Below are 16,632 nucleotides of genomic sequence, written 5' to 3'. Positions count from 1 at the left end.
AAAAGTTATTGAAACCTGACAAGAGGTTCACATAGCTGTTGAAATATGATTATGAGTGTAGTAGGAATAATTTTAATTGTCATTTTGACACTAATTTTTTATTAGTATTTGTGAGTGAAGGGTGTGGATTGTATATTGCAGTAGAAGATAGATTAATTGAGGCAAGCTATGTGAAAATGTGTGTGCCTGGTTAGTGTTTTTGAATCAATACTTATTTCTTTTTGTTAATGTTATAAGTTACTGACTCTGAATGTAGTTAAAATGTATTTGGTAATGTTTATTGAAGGAGGTGGTAAGAATGTATGAACTGCAATATTTGCCTGTGCTAGATTTAAAATTTACCAAGTATCACATAAAGAAAATATTATTTTATGTGATTTGGTGAGTTATCTTGTATAAATGTTGTATGGAATGTTCTGAGAATGTGTTAGGAGATGGAGAATATGAATGTAAGTGTTAATTGATAATGTTGTTAAGTGTAAAATTTTTATTTATTTATTTATTTTGCTTTGTCACTGTCTCCCGCGTTTGCAAGGTAGTGCAAGGAAACAGACGAAAGAAATGGCCCAACCCACCCCCATACAGAATGTATATACATACACGTCCACACACGCAAATATACATACCTATACATCTCAATGTACACATATATACACACACAGACACACACATATATACCCATGCACACAATTCACACTGTCTGCCTTTATTCATTCCCATCGCCACCTCGCCACACATGGAATACCATCCCCCTCCCCTCTCATGTGTGCGAGGTAGCACTAGGAAAAGACAACAAAGGCCCCATTTGTTCACACTCAGTCTCTATCTGTCATGCAATAATGCCCGAAACCACAGCTCCCTTTCCACATCCAGGCCCCACACAACTTTCCATGGTTTACCCCAGGCGCTTCACATGCCCTGATTCAATCCACTGACAGCACGTCAACCCCGGTATGCCACATCGATCCAATTCACTCTATTCCTTGCCCTCCTTTCACCCTCCTGCATGTTCAGGCCCCGATCACACAAAATCTTTTTCACTCCATCTTTCCACCTCCAATTTGGTCTCTCACTTCTCCTCGTTCCCTCCATCTCCGACACATATATCCTCTTGGTCAATCTTTCCTCACTCATTTTCTCCATGTGCCCAAACCATTTCAAAACACCCTCTTCTGCTCTCTCAACCACGCTCTTTTTATTTCCACACATCTCTCATACCCTTACATTACTTACTCGATCAAACCACCTCACTCCACACATTGTCCTCAAACATCTCATTTCCAGCACATCCACCCTCCTGCGCACAACTCTATCCATAGCCCACGCCTCGCAACCATACAACATTATTGGAACCACTATTCCTTCAAACATACCCATTTTTGCTTTCCGAGATAATGTTCTCGACTTCCACACATTCTTCAAGGCTCCCAAGATTTTCGCCCCCTCCCCCACCCTATGATCCACTTCCGCTTCCATGGTTCCATCCACTGCCAGATCCACTCCCAGATATCTAAAACACTTTACTTCCTCCAGTTTTTCTCCATTCAAACTTACCTCCCAATTGACTTGACCCTCAACCCTACTGTACCTAATAACCTTGCTCTTATTCACATTTACTCTTAACTTTCTTCTTTCACACACTTCACCAAACTCAGTCACCAGCTTCTGCAGTTTCTCACATGAATCAGCCACCAGCGCTGTATCATCAGCGAACAACAACTGACTCACTTCCCAAGCTCTCTCATCCCAAAAGACTTCATACTTGCCCCTCTTTCCCCTCCCTAACAACCCCATCCATAAACAAATTAAACAACCATGGAGACATCACACACCCCTGCCGCAAACCTACATTCACTGAGAACCAATCACTTTCCTCTCTTCCTACACGTACACATGCCTTACATCCTCGATAAAAACTTTTCACTGCTTCTAACAACTTGCCTTCCACACCATATATTCTTAATACCTTCCACAGAGCATCTCTATCAACTCTATCATATGCCTTCTCCAGATCCATAAATGCTACATACAAATCCATTTGCTTTTCTAAGTATTTCTCACATACATTCTTCAAAGCAAACACCTGATCCACAAATCCTCTACCACTTCTGAAACCACACTGCTCTTCCCCAATCTGATGTTCTGTACATGCCTTCACCCTCTCAATCAATACCCTCCCATATAATTTACCAGGAATACTCAACAAACTTATACCTCTGTAATTTGAGCACTCACTCTATCCCCTTTGCCTTTGTACAATGGCACAATGCATGCATTCCGCCAATCCTCAGGCACCTCACCATGATCATACATATATTAAATAACCTTACCAACCAGTCAATAATACAGTCACCCCCTTTTTTAATAATTCCACTGCAATACCATCCAAACCTGCTGCCCTATCCCTTAATACTAAAAATTCACCTCCTATGTCAGGAAGTAACATCTCACTGCCTTATCTTCCATTATATAGATTACAATAATAACTAACAATTAAATGTGTTATTCTTATTGTGTACATGTCCTGCATCCAAGGTCAGGTCATACAACGCTTTAATAAATCACTTTAAAAAATACAATTGTCTTACATTCATAACGTTTCCCATAAGAAAAAATCATCGTTCATGCTAAATCAACACTTTCATTTATTCTCAAAACACATATACACACCTACCAATGTAACATGTAAATCATTTAATAAAAAGGTACATTACTTATCCAAAAAGTATACTTGGTCAATAACCTAAACATATCCACGTGTTGAACTTTCGCACATTTGCACCTGCTCAATCCCTCCATCTAATCATATCAAAATATCACAATGTTGTATGGTTGCGAGGCGTGGGCTATGGATAGAGTTGTGCGCAGGAGGATGGATGTGCTGGAAATGAGGTGTTTGAGGACAATGTGTGGTGTGAGGTGGTTTGATCGAGTAAGTAACGTAAGGGTAAGAGAGATGTGTGGAAATAAAAAGAGCATGGTTGAGAGAGCAGAAGAGGGTGTTTTGAAATGGTTTGGGCACATGGAGAGAATGAGTGAGGAAAGATTGACAAAGAGGATATATGTGTCGGAGGTGGAGGGAACGAGGAGAAGTGGGAGACCAAATTGGAGGTGGAAAGATGGAGTAAAAAAGATTTTGAGTGACCGGGACCTAAACATGCAGGAGGGTGAAAGGTGGGCAAGGAATAGAGTGAATTGGATCGATGTGGTATACCGGGGTAGACATGCTGTTAATGGATTGAATCAGGGCATGTGAAGCGTCTGGGGTAAACCATGGAAAGTTGTGTGGGGCCTGGATGTGGAAAGGGAGCTGTGGTTTCGGGCATTATTACATGACAGCTAGAGACTGAGTGTGAACGAATGGGGCCTTTGTTGTCTTTTCCTAGCGCTACCTCGCACACATGAGGGGGGGGAGGGGGATGTTATTCCATGTGTGGCGAGGTGGCAATATGAATGAATAAAGGCAGTGTGAATTGTGTGCATGTGTATATATGTATGTGTCTGTGTGTATATATTGCGTACTGTGAGATGTATGGGTATGTATATTTGCGTGTGTGGACGGTATGTATATACATGTGTATTGGGGTGGGTTGGGCCATTTCTTTCGTCTGTTTCCTTGCGCTACCTCGCAAATGTGGAGACAGTGACAAAGCAAAATAACAAAATATAAAATACAATTTCCCGGAATACTCAACAAAATTATATACCTCTGTAATTTGAGCACTCACCTTTACCCTCTTTGCCTTTGTACAATGGCACTATGCAAGCATTCCACCAATCCTCAGGCACCTCACCTGAGTCATACATACATTAACTATACATACCAACCAGTCAGCAACACAGTCACCCCCTTTGTCAATAAATTCCACTGCAATACCATCCAAAACCACTGTCTTGCCGGCTTTCATCTTCCACAAAGCTTCCACTCCCTCTTCTCTGTTTACCAAATCATTCTCCCTAACCCTCTCGCTTCATACATGAATGTGGCCTTTTTTGGTCTGCTTAACTGGTGCTCCCTCGCTGACGCAGGGGGGTGGTGATGGTGTTTCCTGTGGGGTGGCGCGGGTAATTGAAGAAAGCAAGCAAGCATTACTATGTAACTGTGTATATATATATATGTTTAAGTGTGTATGTACATGTGCATGTATGGGTGTCTATGTATATATGTGTATATGAGTGGATGGGCCATTATTTGTCTGTTTCCCGCATCAGTGGGAAACAGCAATTAAATATAACAAATAAACATATATAAATATTAATAATTAACACAGACTAAAAAGAGCTAGAAAATCAAAAAATAAAATATCAAAGCCTAAAATAAATGAACTTGGAGAAACTAACAAACAGCCATGTCAAACATAGCAATGCAAGACCAGAAATTATCACCCGGTGCACTGAGAGAGGTACATGAAAAAGGACATATGGAAAAGCAACAAATTAAGTACAATAGTCATATCTATCTATCTACGTGTATATCTCTGATGACCTTTCCTTTTGGAAACTCCCTCAAGGGGATGGCCATAGCCATAACTCTCCTACCAACTACAACTACCTAATATCTCTGCCTGATCTTCCAGCTACTACTTCTATGTAAAGCTCCCACCTAATTCTATCTACTACTTCTACTTAATATTAATGTTAATTTGCTGAGAGGTGCAACTGGAGGGATGTCTGATCATTATCTTGTGGAGGCTAAGGTGAAGATTTGTATGGGTTTTCAGAAAAGAAGAGTGAATGTTGGGGTGAAGAGAGTGGTGAGAGTAAGTGAGCTTGGGAAGGAGACTTGTGTGAGGAAGTACCAGGAGAGACTGAGTACAGAATGGAAAAAGGTGAGAATAATGGAAGTAAGGGGAGTGGGGGAGGAATGGGATGTATTTAGGGAATCAGTGATGGATTGCGCAAAAGATGCTTGTGGCATGAGAAGAGTGGGAGGTGGGTTGATTAGAAAGGGTAGTCAGTGGTGGGATGAAGAAGTAAGATTATTAGTGAAAGAGAAGAGAGAGGCATTTGGACGATTTTTGCAGGGAAAAAATGCAATTGAGTGGGAGATGTATAAAAGAAAGAGACAGGAGGTCCAAGAGAAAGGTGCAAGAGGTGAAAAAGAGGGCAAATGAGAGTTGGGGTGAGAGAATATCATTAAATTTTAGGGAGAATAAAAAGATGTTCTGGAAGGAGGTAAATAAAGTGCGTAAGACAAGGGAGCAAATGGGAACTTCAGTGAAGGGAGCAAATGGGGAGGTGATAACAAGTAGTGGTGATGTGAGAGGGAGATGGAGTGAGTATTTTGAAGGTTTGTTGAATGTGTTTGATGATAGAGTGGCAGACATAGGGTGTTTTGGTCGAGGTGGTGTGCAAAGTGAGAGGGTTAGGGAAAATGATTTGGTAAACAGAGAAGAGGTAGTAAAAGCTTTGCGGAAGATGAATGGATGGTATTGCAGTGATATTTATTAAAAAAGGGGGTGACTGTATTGTTGACTGGTTGGTAAGGTTATTTAATGTATGTATGACTCATGGTGAGGTTAGGTTAGGTTAGGTTAGGTTAGGTTAGGTGATATCTAGTGATGTGTTTGATGTGACCTTATGACCAATAATGTGCTTAATGTGACCTTGTGACATGTGATGAGAATGAATCTAGTGATATCTCTGACGAGGTCGTATAACCAGGTGATGTTTATCATGTGACCTTATGACTCAGGTGATGTTTATCATGTGACCTTATGACTCAGGTGATGTTTATCATGTGACCTTATGACTCAGGTGATGTTTATCATGTGACCTTATGACTCAGGTGATGTTTATCATGTGACCTTATGACTCAGATGATGTTTATCATGTGACCTTATGACTCAGGTGATGTATGTTATGTGATTTCATCATAGTGATGTTTGTGACGACCTTATAGTACTGATATTGATGTGTAACATTACATGGGAATGGCAGTAACGTTTGATGTATGTGGTCACAATAATGCTGGGTTGGGAGCCATATGTATCATGTTCAGGTAAATATGGGCATGACTTTATACGTCCTAGGAAACAAGCCAGGTAGGTATGGCTGAGAGGAAGCATTAACAAAGCACTACAAAGTCCATCAAGGAGACTCCACTCTACCTACACACACACACACACACACACATACACACATACACACACACTCACACACGATGGTTTTATTTGTTCAGTGACTTTATTTAGGAGGGATAACTGTGTCTACCGTTGTACTTGTCTACTGTATATGTATATAATACCAATTGGTAAAGTGAGACAATACATTCTCGTTTTTGAAGGCTGGATGTTCAAGAAGACGGGACCTTAATATGAGGTATGATGATGTCATGAGGTAGTAAGTTGACCTCGGCTAACATGAGGAGACATGAGTGGTAACATTGTGATGATGGTGTGTGTGTGTGTGTGTGTGTGTGTGTGTGTGTGTGTGACCAATGATGGCCAAGTTAATATGTTGAATATGATAGTGGGTCAGCCCACCATACATGTACCCCACACCTGGTGTAGGCGGGCCACATGTGTAGGCGGGCCACAACATATGGCTGGGGTGAACCATACCAAATATATATATATATATATATATATATATATATATATATATATATATATATTTATATATATGTATAGGTTGAGATGTATATGTGGTGTGTGGACTTGTAATGTATATAATGTGTATGTAGGTGGGTTGGGGCATTCTTTCGTGTTTCCTTGAGCTACCTCGCTAACGCGGGATACAGCGACAAAGTATAATATATATATATATATATTATATATATATATATATATATATATATATATATATATATATATGAGAGAGAGAGAGAGAGAGAGAGAGAGGGGTGACCATGGAATGAATAGGACCTGAAATTCCTTAATGTGTTACAATAGTATGTGAGGGGGATGCAAGAAATCGAGTGTCCTTTGATAATTTCCTTATGTTTTTATCGTGAAATTTAGAGAAGTATAGAAATATTCCGCGTTGTAAAATACGTTGTTGATTCATTAAGTGTATATGTTACATATGGTACCTTGAAATGTATCCAAGATTTGTTAATTGTGGGTATTTTTTACCGACACTTGAATAAGCAATGTTTAATTGAAATAGTGGCTACTATGTAACTAAGTTTTCAACATTTGTAGTTACTACGAATTACAGTAACTTAGATGAAATATTAAAAAAAATACTCATCTATCAGCCATTTGCGACAATAAAAACGATATATCTATTATAGTTAAGTTAGCGCTATAAGAACACAGTTTTCTCTGGGAAGGTTTCCATTTTCTTTAATGACGTCACGGCGTGGTGGATGGTACACACATAACCAGCGACTAATGGCCTCTCCTAGAAAATCTTCATGTCTTCGGATGGTAATTAAGTGCTTAGAGGTAAGAAAAAATAACGTTGTAATGAGTATGAGTTGTTATTGAGTATAATTAGTGTTATTTAATAGGTTACGGTTATAATAGAGCGTAGGGCAGAGGGTAAAGTGGATGGGGTTTGGGGGATGGTAGTGATCCCCGGGAGGCAAATGGTGGATTGTTTTGGCTTCGGCGTCGGGAGAAAATGGTTCTATTTATGTATTTTACATTTTATTGTTGTGGAAAATAGATAAGGGTTGTGGCGTTTGGGTATTTTTGTTTTTTTTTTTTGAAGGCAATGGATCAGGAGTGAGCTGTGTGCGTTATGGGGTTACGTTTTCCCTGATCTTCAACGAGTAATGAACACTTTAAGTCGAGTTATTTATTTAATGGTGGAATTTCCATCATGTGCATGTTGCAGGTGATGTATTAATTGGTTTTTAAATGTTTTGTTCTTTTAATAGCCAGTTTGTGGCATGTGAGATGGTAATATGTAGGCCAGAAGCTGTATGTAGGAAATGTACATATTTCTTGTGGGGAAGGTGTTTGGGGTTACGTTTTCCCTGATCTTCAACGAGTAATGAGCACTTTGAGTCGAGTTATATATTTAAAGGTGGAATTTCCATCATTGGAAATATTTATAATGGAATAATTGTTTTTTTTTTTTTTTTTTTTATTTTGATTGAGTTTGTGGTATGTAATAGGGTAATATGTAGGTCAGAGGCTGTATGTAGGAAATGTACATATTTGTAGTGAGGAAGGTGATAGGATCTGCTTCCTTGGTATGTTGTTAGTAATATTTAGATTTTTGACTCGACATTTTTCTAGAATGGAGACGGTTAATGGCTGGCTGGCATGTGTAAGTGGATTTATAATTTGTAATATAATTTGAGGTCACACGTAAAATATTACACATCATATTAGTTTATTAGACCGTAATGAATGAATAGATAGGAATATAAGAAAACTGAAAAGTTGTATCATTTGAATATATATTATTATTTTTTTTTTATTATACTTTGTCGCTGTCTCCCACGTTTGCGAGGTAGCGCAAGGAAACAGACGAAAGAAATGGCCCAACCCCCCCCATACACATGTATATACATACGTCCACACACGCAAATATACGTACCTACACAGCTTTCCATGGTTTACCCCAGACGCTTCACATGCCTTGATTCAATCCACTGACAGCACGTCAACCCCGGTATACCACATCGCTCCACTTCACTCTATTCCTTGCCCTCCTTTCACCCTCCTGCATGTTCAGGCCCCGATCACACAAAATCTTTTTCACTCCATCTTTCCACCTCCAATTTGGTCTCCCAAATATATATATATTATATATATATATATATATATATATATATATATATATATATATATTATATATCAGCAGTTAATTTTATTTTAGATATTAATTTGTCATAATATATTTGTAATGAACCATGCTAGTGCATTCGCCAATTAAAAGATGGGTAAGAAGACTTTAAAATTTAAATTTTTGAGAATAGTTTTAAAATCATAGTAGTTAGGGGTGTGTACATCATGGGAAATGTGAGTTTTGAGTATGAAGTTAGTGAAAACAGATTTAATTGAAGAAGACAAAAAAAACATGCCTTGTGCCATCATTAGAGATAATTAAAGCATGTCTAGTTAATGTATATATAAAAACATGCCTTGTGCCATCATTAAAGATAATTAAAGTGTGTCTAGTTAGTGTATATATAAAAACGTGCCTTGTGCCATCATTAAAGATAAATGTGTCTAGTTAGTATATATATAAAAACGTGCCTTGTACCATCATTAAAGATAATTAAAGTGTGTCTAGTTAGTATGTATATAAAAACATATCTTGTGCCATCATTAAAGATAATTAAAGTGTGTCTAGTAAGTGTATATAGAAAACCTAATTGTATGTATTGAAACATCACACTGTGATCTAGTTATATAAATGTTGAAATACAGTAGGATAAAAGTTGTTCATTGGTTGCTCTGTTGCTTAACATTTCTCTAATTTATATAGTACTCAAAAAGTTAATGGTGTGGAGTGTTAGGGAGGTAGGGTGATGTATTGCGGTTAATTGGTTTCGAAGTTAATGTAAAAAATGTATAATAGCTTTTTGTTAGTTATATAGTAGGTGTATTACATAAGTTGATGTAAAAAATGTGTAATAGCTTTATTAGTTGCATAGTTGGTGTGTTACATTGGTAATATTATGTTGAATGTATGATGTCAAAAATGTATGAAGTACTGGAAGTGGGTCTTTTTAAGATGATAATGTAGCGCATAAGATTTATTATCAGTAATTAATTTAGATGTGTAGAGGAAGTGATTTTCAGTGGTATTGTGGTGTGTTTTTGAGAGTATTAACATATGGAGAAAGTGTATGGAAGTATTAATTCTTGTGAAAGATCCGAGTGATGGGTGATATTAGTGAGGGCTGTGTAAAATGTGGGTCAAGATTTGGTTTGTGATGTAAAATTAGGTAAAATAGTTGTATTGAATGAATATGAGCTTTTGAAATTTGACCTTAGTTAACCTTAGTGGTGACAAGTGCCAAAATTGACGTGTTTAATAAATGTTTATATATTTGCTTTATAAATTTGAGAAAAGTTATTGAAACCTGACAAGAGGTTCACATAGCTGTTGAAATATGATTATGAGTGTAGTAGGAATTTAATTTAATTGTCATTTTGACACTAATTTTTTATTAGTATTTGTGAGTGAAGGGTGTGGATTGTATATTGCAGTAGAAGATAGATTAATTGAGGCAAGCTATGTGAAAATGTGTGTGCCTGGTTAGTGTTTTTGAATCAATACTTATTTCTTTTTGTTAATGTTATAAGTTACTGACTCTGAATGTAGTTAAAATGTATTTGGTAATGTTTATTGAAGGAGGTGGTAAGAATGTATGAACTGCAATATTTGCCTGTGTTAGATTTAAAATTTACCAAGTATCACATAAAGAAAATATTATTTTATGTGATTTGGTGAGTTATCTTGTATAAATGTTGTATGGAATGTTCTGAGAATGTGTTAGGAGATGGAGAATATGAATGTAAGTGTTAATTGATAATGTTGTTAAGTGTAAAATTTTTATTTATTTATTTATTTTGCTTTGTCACTGTCTCCCGCGTTTGTGAGGTAGCGCAAGGAAACAGACGAAAGAAATGGCCCAACCCACCCCCATACAGAATGTATATACATACACGTCCACACACGCAAATATACATACCTATACATCTCAATGTACACATATATACACACACAGACACACACATATATACCCATGCACACAATTCACACTGTCTGCCTTTATTCATTCCATCGCCACCATCGCCACACATGGAATACCATCCCCCTCCCCTCTCATGTGTGCGAGGTAGCACTAGGAAAAGACAACAAAGGCCCCATTTGTTCACACTCAGTCTCTATCTGTCATGCAATAATGCCCGAAACCACAGCTCCCTTTCCACATCCAGGCCCCACACAACTTTCCATGGTTTACCCCAGGCGCTTCACATGCCCTGATTCAATCCACTGACAGCACGTCAACCCCGGTATGCCACATCGATCCAATTCACTCTATTCCTTGCCCTCCTTTCACCCTCCTGCATGTTCAGGCCCCGATCACACAAAATCTTTTTCACTCCATCTTTCCACCTCCAATTTGGTCTCTCACTTCTCCTCGTTCCCTCCATCTCCGACACATATATCCTCTTGGTCAATCTTTCCTCACTCATTTTCTCCATGTGCCCAAACCATTTCAAAACACCCTCTTCTGCTCTCTCAACCACGCTCTTTTTATTTCCACACATCTCTCATACCCTTACATTACTTACTCGATCAAACCACCTCACTCCACACATTGTCCTCAAACATCTCATTTCCAGCACATCCACCCTCCTGCGCACAACTCTATCCATAGCCCACGCCTCGCAACCATACAACATTGTTGGAACCACTATTCCTTCAAACATACCCATTTTTGCTTTCCGAGATAATGTTCTCGACTTCCACACATTCTTCAAGGCTCCCAGGATTTTCGCCCCCTCCCCCACCCTATGATTCACTTCCGCTTCCATGGTTCCATCCGCTGCCAGATCCACTCCCAGATATCTAAAACACTTTACTTCCTCCAGTTTTTCTCCATTCAAACTTACCTCCCAATTGACTTGACCCTCTACCCTACTGTACCTAATAACCTTGCTCTTATTCACATTTACTCTTAACTTTCTTCTTTCACACACTTTACCAAACTCAGTCACCAACTTCTGCAGTTTCTCACATGAATCAGCCACCAGCGCTGTGTCATCAGCGAACAACAACTGACTCACTTCCCAAGCTCTCTCATCCACAACAGACTTCATACTTGCCCCTCTTTCCAAAACTCTTGCATTCACCTCCCTAACAACCCCATCCATAAACAAATTAAACAACCATGGAGATATCACACACCCCTGCCGCAAACCTACATTCACTGAGAACCAATCACTTTCCTCTCTTCCTACACGTACACATGCCTTACATCCTCGATAAAAACTTTTCACTGCTTCTAACAACTTGCCTTCCACACCATATATTCTTAATACCTTCCACAGAGCATCTCTATCAACTCTATCATATGCCTTGTCCAGATCCATAAATGCTACATACAAATTCATTTGCTTTTCTAAGTATTTCTCACATACATTCTTCAAAGCAAACACCTGATCCACACATCCTCTACCACTTCTGAAACCACACTGCTCTTCCCCAATCTGATGCTCTGTACATGCCTTCACCCTCTCAATCAATACCCTCCCATATAATTTACCAGGAATACTCAACAAACTTATACCTCTGTAATTTGAGCACTCACTCGTGTCCCCTTTGCCTTTGTACAATGGCACTATGCATGCATTCCGCCAATCCTCAGGCACCTCACCATGAATCATACATACATTAAATAACCTCACCAACCAGTCAACAATACAGTCACCCCCTTTTTTAATAGATTCCACTGCAAGTACCATCCAAACCTGCTGCCTTGCCGGCTTTCATCTTCCCAAAGCTTTTACTACCTCTTCTCTGTTTACCAAATCATTTTCCCTAACCCTCTCACTTTGCACACCACCTCAACCAAAACACCCTATATCTGCCACTCTATCATCAAAACACATTCAACAAACCTTCAAAATACTCACTCCATCTCCTTCTCACATCACCACTACTTGTTATCACCTCCCCATTTGCGCCCTTCACTGCAGTTCCCATTTGCTCCCATGTCTTACGCACTTTATTTACCTCCTTCCAGAAAATGGTTATGGTTATATTAAATGAACAGTAGGTGAAATGTATAGATATCAGAGAATGTAAAATTATGTTTTTTTTTTTTTTTTTTTTTTTTTTTTTTATACTTTGTCGCTGTCTCCCGCGTTATATATATATATATATATATATATATATATATATATATATATATATATATATATATATATATATATATATATTCATTCAAACTATTCGCCATTTCCCGCGTTAGCGAGGTAGCGAGGTAGCCCCCTTCTCTGTTCCTTGTTTTGGAAAATTAAAAAAAAACGAGAGGGGAAGATTTCCAGCCCCCCGCTCCCTCCCCTTTTAGTCGCCTTCTACGACACGCAGGGAATACGTGGGAAGTATTCTTTCTCCCCTATCCCCAGGGATTATGTATTTGATATAAAAAGTCCACCTAATCTCTTGAAACCTTATCAGACCTTATGTTGGAGGGAAATTATTATTAACTGAAATGTAGGGTGTAAGTTGTGTTTGTTGTGGTGTTGGTTGACATAAGTGCATTTCAAATGTAACTTGTTGAAGAGTAGAATTTAAGCTGTCATAGGATTGTTATTGTTTTTGAAGTAGAAGAATATTTTGTGTTACTTTTGTGTTATATTAATTGGAAAATATCATTATTAGTTGTATTAGTATATATATTGGTTGTGATATTTTGATATGATTAGATGTAGGGATTGAGTAGGTGCAAATGTGCGAAAGTTCAACACGTGGATATGTTTAGGTTATTGACCAAGTATACTTTTTGGATAAGTAATGTACCTTTTTATTAAATGATTTACATGTTACGTTGGTAGGTGTGTATATGTGTTTTGAGAATAAATGAAAGTGTTGATTTAGCATGAACGATGATTTTTTCTTATGGGAAACGTTATGAATGTAAGACAATTGTATTTTTTAAAGTGATTTATTAAAGCGTTGTATGACCTGACCTTGGATGCAGGACATGTACACAATAAGAATAACACATTTAATTGTTAGTTATTATTGTAATCTATATAATGGAAGATAAGGCAGTGAGATGTTACTTCCTGACATAGGAGGTGAATTTTTAGTATTAAGGGATAGGGCAGCAGGTTTGGATGGTATTGCAGTGGAATTTATTAAAAAAGGGGGTGACTGTATTATTGACTGGTTGGTAAGGTTATTTAATATATGTATGACTCATGGTGAGGTGCCTGAGGATTGGCGGAATGCATGCATTGTGCCATTGTACAAAGGCAAAGGGGATAAGAGTGAGTGCTCAAATTACAGAGGTATAAGTTTGTTGAGTATTCCTGGTAAATTATATGGGAGGGTATTGATTGAGAGGGTGAAGGCATGTACAGAACATCAGATTGGGGAAGAGCAGTGTGGTTTCAGAAGTGGTAGAGGATTTGTGGATCAGGTGTTTGCTTTGAAGAATGTATGTCAGAAATACTTAGAAAAGCAAATGGATTTGTATGTAGCATTTATGGATCTGGAGAAGGCCTATGATAGAGTTGATAGAGATGCTCTGTGGAAGGTATTAAGAATATATGGTGTGGAAGGCAAGTTGTTAGAAGCAGTGAAAAGTTTTTATCGAGGATGTAAGGCATGTGTACGTGTAGGAAGAGAGGAAAGTGATTGGTTCTCAGTGAATGTAGGTTTGCGGCAGGGGTGTGTGATGTCTCCATGGTTGTTTAATTTGTTTATGGATGGGGTTGTTAGGGAGGGGAAAGAGGGGCAAGTATGAAGTCTGTTGGGGATGAGAGAGCTTGGGAAGTGAGTCAGTTGTTGTTCGCTGATGATACAGCGCTGGTGGCTGATTCATGTGAGAAACTGCAGAAGCTGGTGACTGAGTTTGGTGAAGTGTGTGAAAGAAGAAAGTTAAGAGTAAATGTGAATAAGAGCAAGGTTATTAGGTACAGTAGGGTTGAGGGTCAAGTCAATTGGGAGGTAAGTTTGAATGGAGAAAAACTGGAGGAAGTAAAGTGTTTTAGATATCTGGGAGTGGATCTGGCAGTGGATGGAACCATGGAAGCGGAAGTGGATCATAGGGTGGGGGAGGGGGCGAAAATCTTGGGAGCCTTGAAGAATGTGTGGAAGTCGAGAACATTATCTCGGAAAGCAAAAATGGGTATGTTTGGAGGAATAGTGGTTCCAACAATGTTGTATGGTTGCGAGGCGTGGGCTATGGATAGAGTTGTGCGCAGGAGGATGGATGTGCTGGAAATGAGATGTTTGAGGACAATGTGTGGTGTGAGGTGGTTTGATCGAGTAAGTAACGTAAGGGTAAGAGAGATGTGTGGAAATAAAAAGAGCATGGTTGAGAGAGCAGAAGAGGGTGTTTTGAAATGGTTTGGGCACATGGAGAGAATGAGTGAGGAAAGATTGACCAAGAGGATATATGTGTTGGAGGTGGAGGGAACGAGGAGAAGTGGGAGACCAAATTGGAGGTGGAAAGATGGAGTGAAAAAGATTTTGTGTGATCGGGGCCTGAACATGCAGGAGGGTGAAAGGAGGGCAAGGAATAGAGTGAATTGGATCGATGTGGTATACTAGGGTTGACGTGCTGTCAGTGGATTGAATCAGGGCATGTGAAGCGTCTAGGGTAAACCATGGAAAGCTGTGTAGGTATGTATATTTGCGTGTGTGGACGTATGTATATACATGTGTATGGGGGAGGGTTGGGCCATTTCTTTCGTCTGTTTCCTTGCGCTACCTCGCAAACGCGGGAGACAGCGACAAAGCAAAAAAAAAAAAAGTATTTAAACCTTTCAGTGCCCTGGTTTTATTTAGCTTATGTGTGTGCCATTTTTTAATTTCTCTAGGTATTGCAGCACAACAAGCCACTCTTCTAAACCCTCTTCCTCTTGCTACTTTATTTTAGACTTTTTTCTTCATTTGTTCATTACAGACTTTCACACATTACTTCACCAAAAAATGGCATTCCACCTGCCACTCCCTTTAACATACTTGCATATAACAACCTTTTCTGTGCAAGCCAATGAATTGCAACAGGCCAATTATGCATGTTAATGCTCAGTCCCTCACATGTATACTCTTGCCCATGTGCAGCTTATTGAATCCAGTATTCCCAGTTACCACTCCTCTTTCAGCAACTGTCAAAGCACTCGCTTGGCCTTTTAAATGTATAGTGGAACTCCCTTAAATGGGTGTCCATGGCAGTAGTCTCTCCATATCTAGGGAACTCCAGTGCCACTTCATAGCCTCTATTGCTTCACCCTTAATAGACCACGTAGAGGGCTTCTACCTAATGTTCCTTATTATTACTATTACCTAATGCTCCAGCCTAAATGTTCCTACATACTGCTACCATCTGTTGCTTCTGCCAATTTGCCAAAAGTCAAGGCTATTGAATGGTGCTCCGCAGGAAAATCGGTTACGAATAATGATCTATGCGAGTCAAGTGTTGTATATGACAAGGAGAGATGCATGTTTCTGGACAGAATGCCAGTAGTTTACTTGTGATTGAGGTTTATAAAAGCTATTTTTTATATAATGGAGTTTATACTATCCTCAGCAAAAGGGGGTAGAACACTTCTCTTAAACCTGTGCTCTAGTGCATCTTGATTCTTCCATGCTTTCACATCACTACAATTGTTTCCATAAACTAATTTTTTTTCATTAGACATTTTACCTAATGGGATTGCAAAAGAGCATTGGAAGTCTTTTTCCCAGTACCTTCTGTGGTTGTAAACAACCTTGCCCTTGGATATAATGTCTTGTCTGTCCTCTGCATTTTCATTCTTCAAAAAGTTATTTAGACTTGGATAACATATCCTCCCAACTTTCTTTTTTCACTGGCCTGTTATTCATTTAGACTTGGATAACATATCCTCCCAACTTTCTTTTTTAACTGGCCTGTTATTCAGTAAAAGTGGAGCTTTGTAAGGCTCTTTCCCATTAGTTCCCATGCTTGTCAGTGACCTCACCTCTATGTGTCTGGGCCATAATCTGCACTTGTCT

This window comes from Panulirus ornatus, chromosome 45, assembly GCF_036320965.1.
Source record: "Panulirus ornatus isolate Po-2019 chromosome 45, ASM3632096v1, whole genome shotgun sequence".
In the NCBI taxonomy this organism is placed as follows: Eukaryota; Metazoa; Arthropoda; class Malacostraca; order Decapoda; family Palinuridae; genus Panulirus; species Panulirus ornatus.
Note: the sequence above shows the minus strand (reverse complement) of the source record.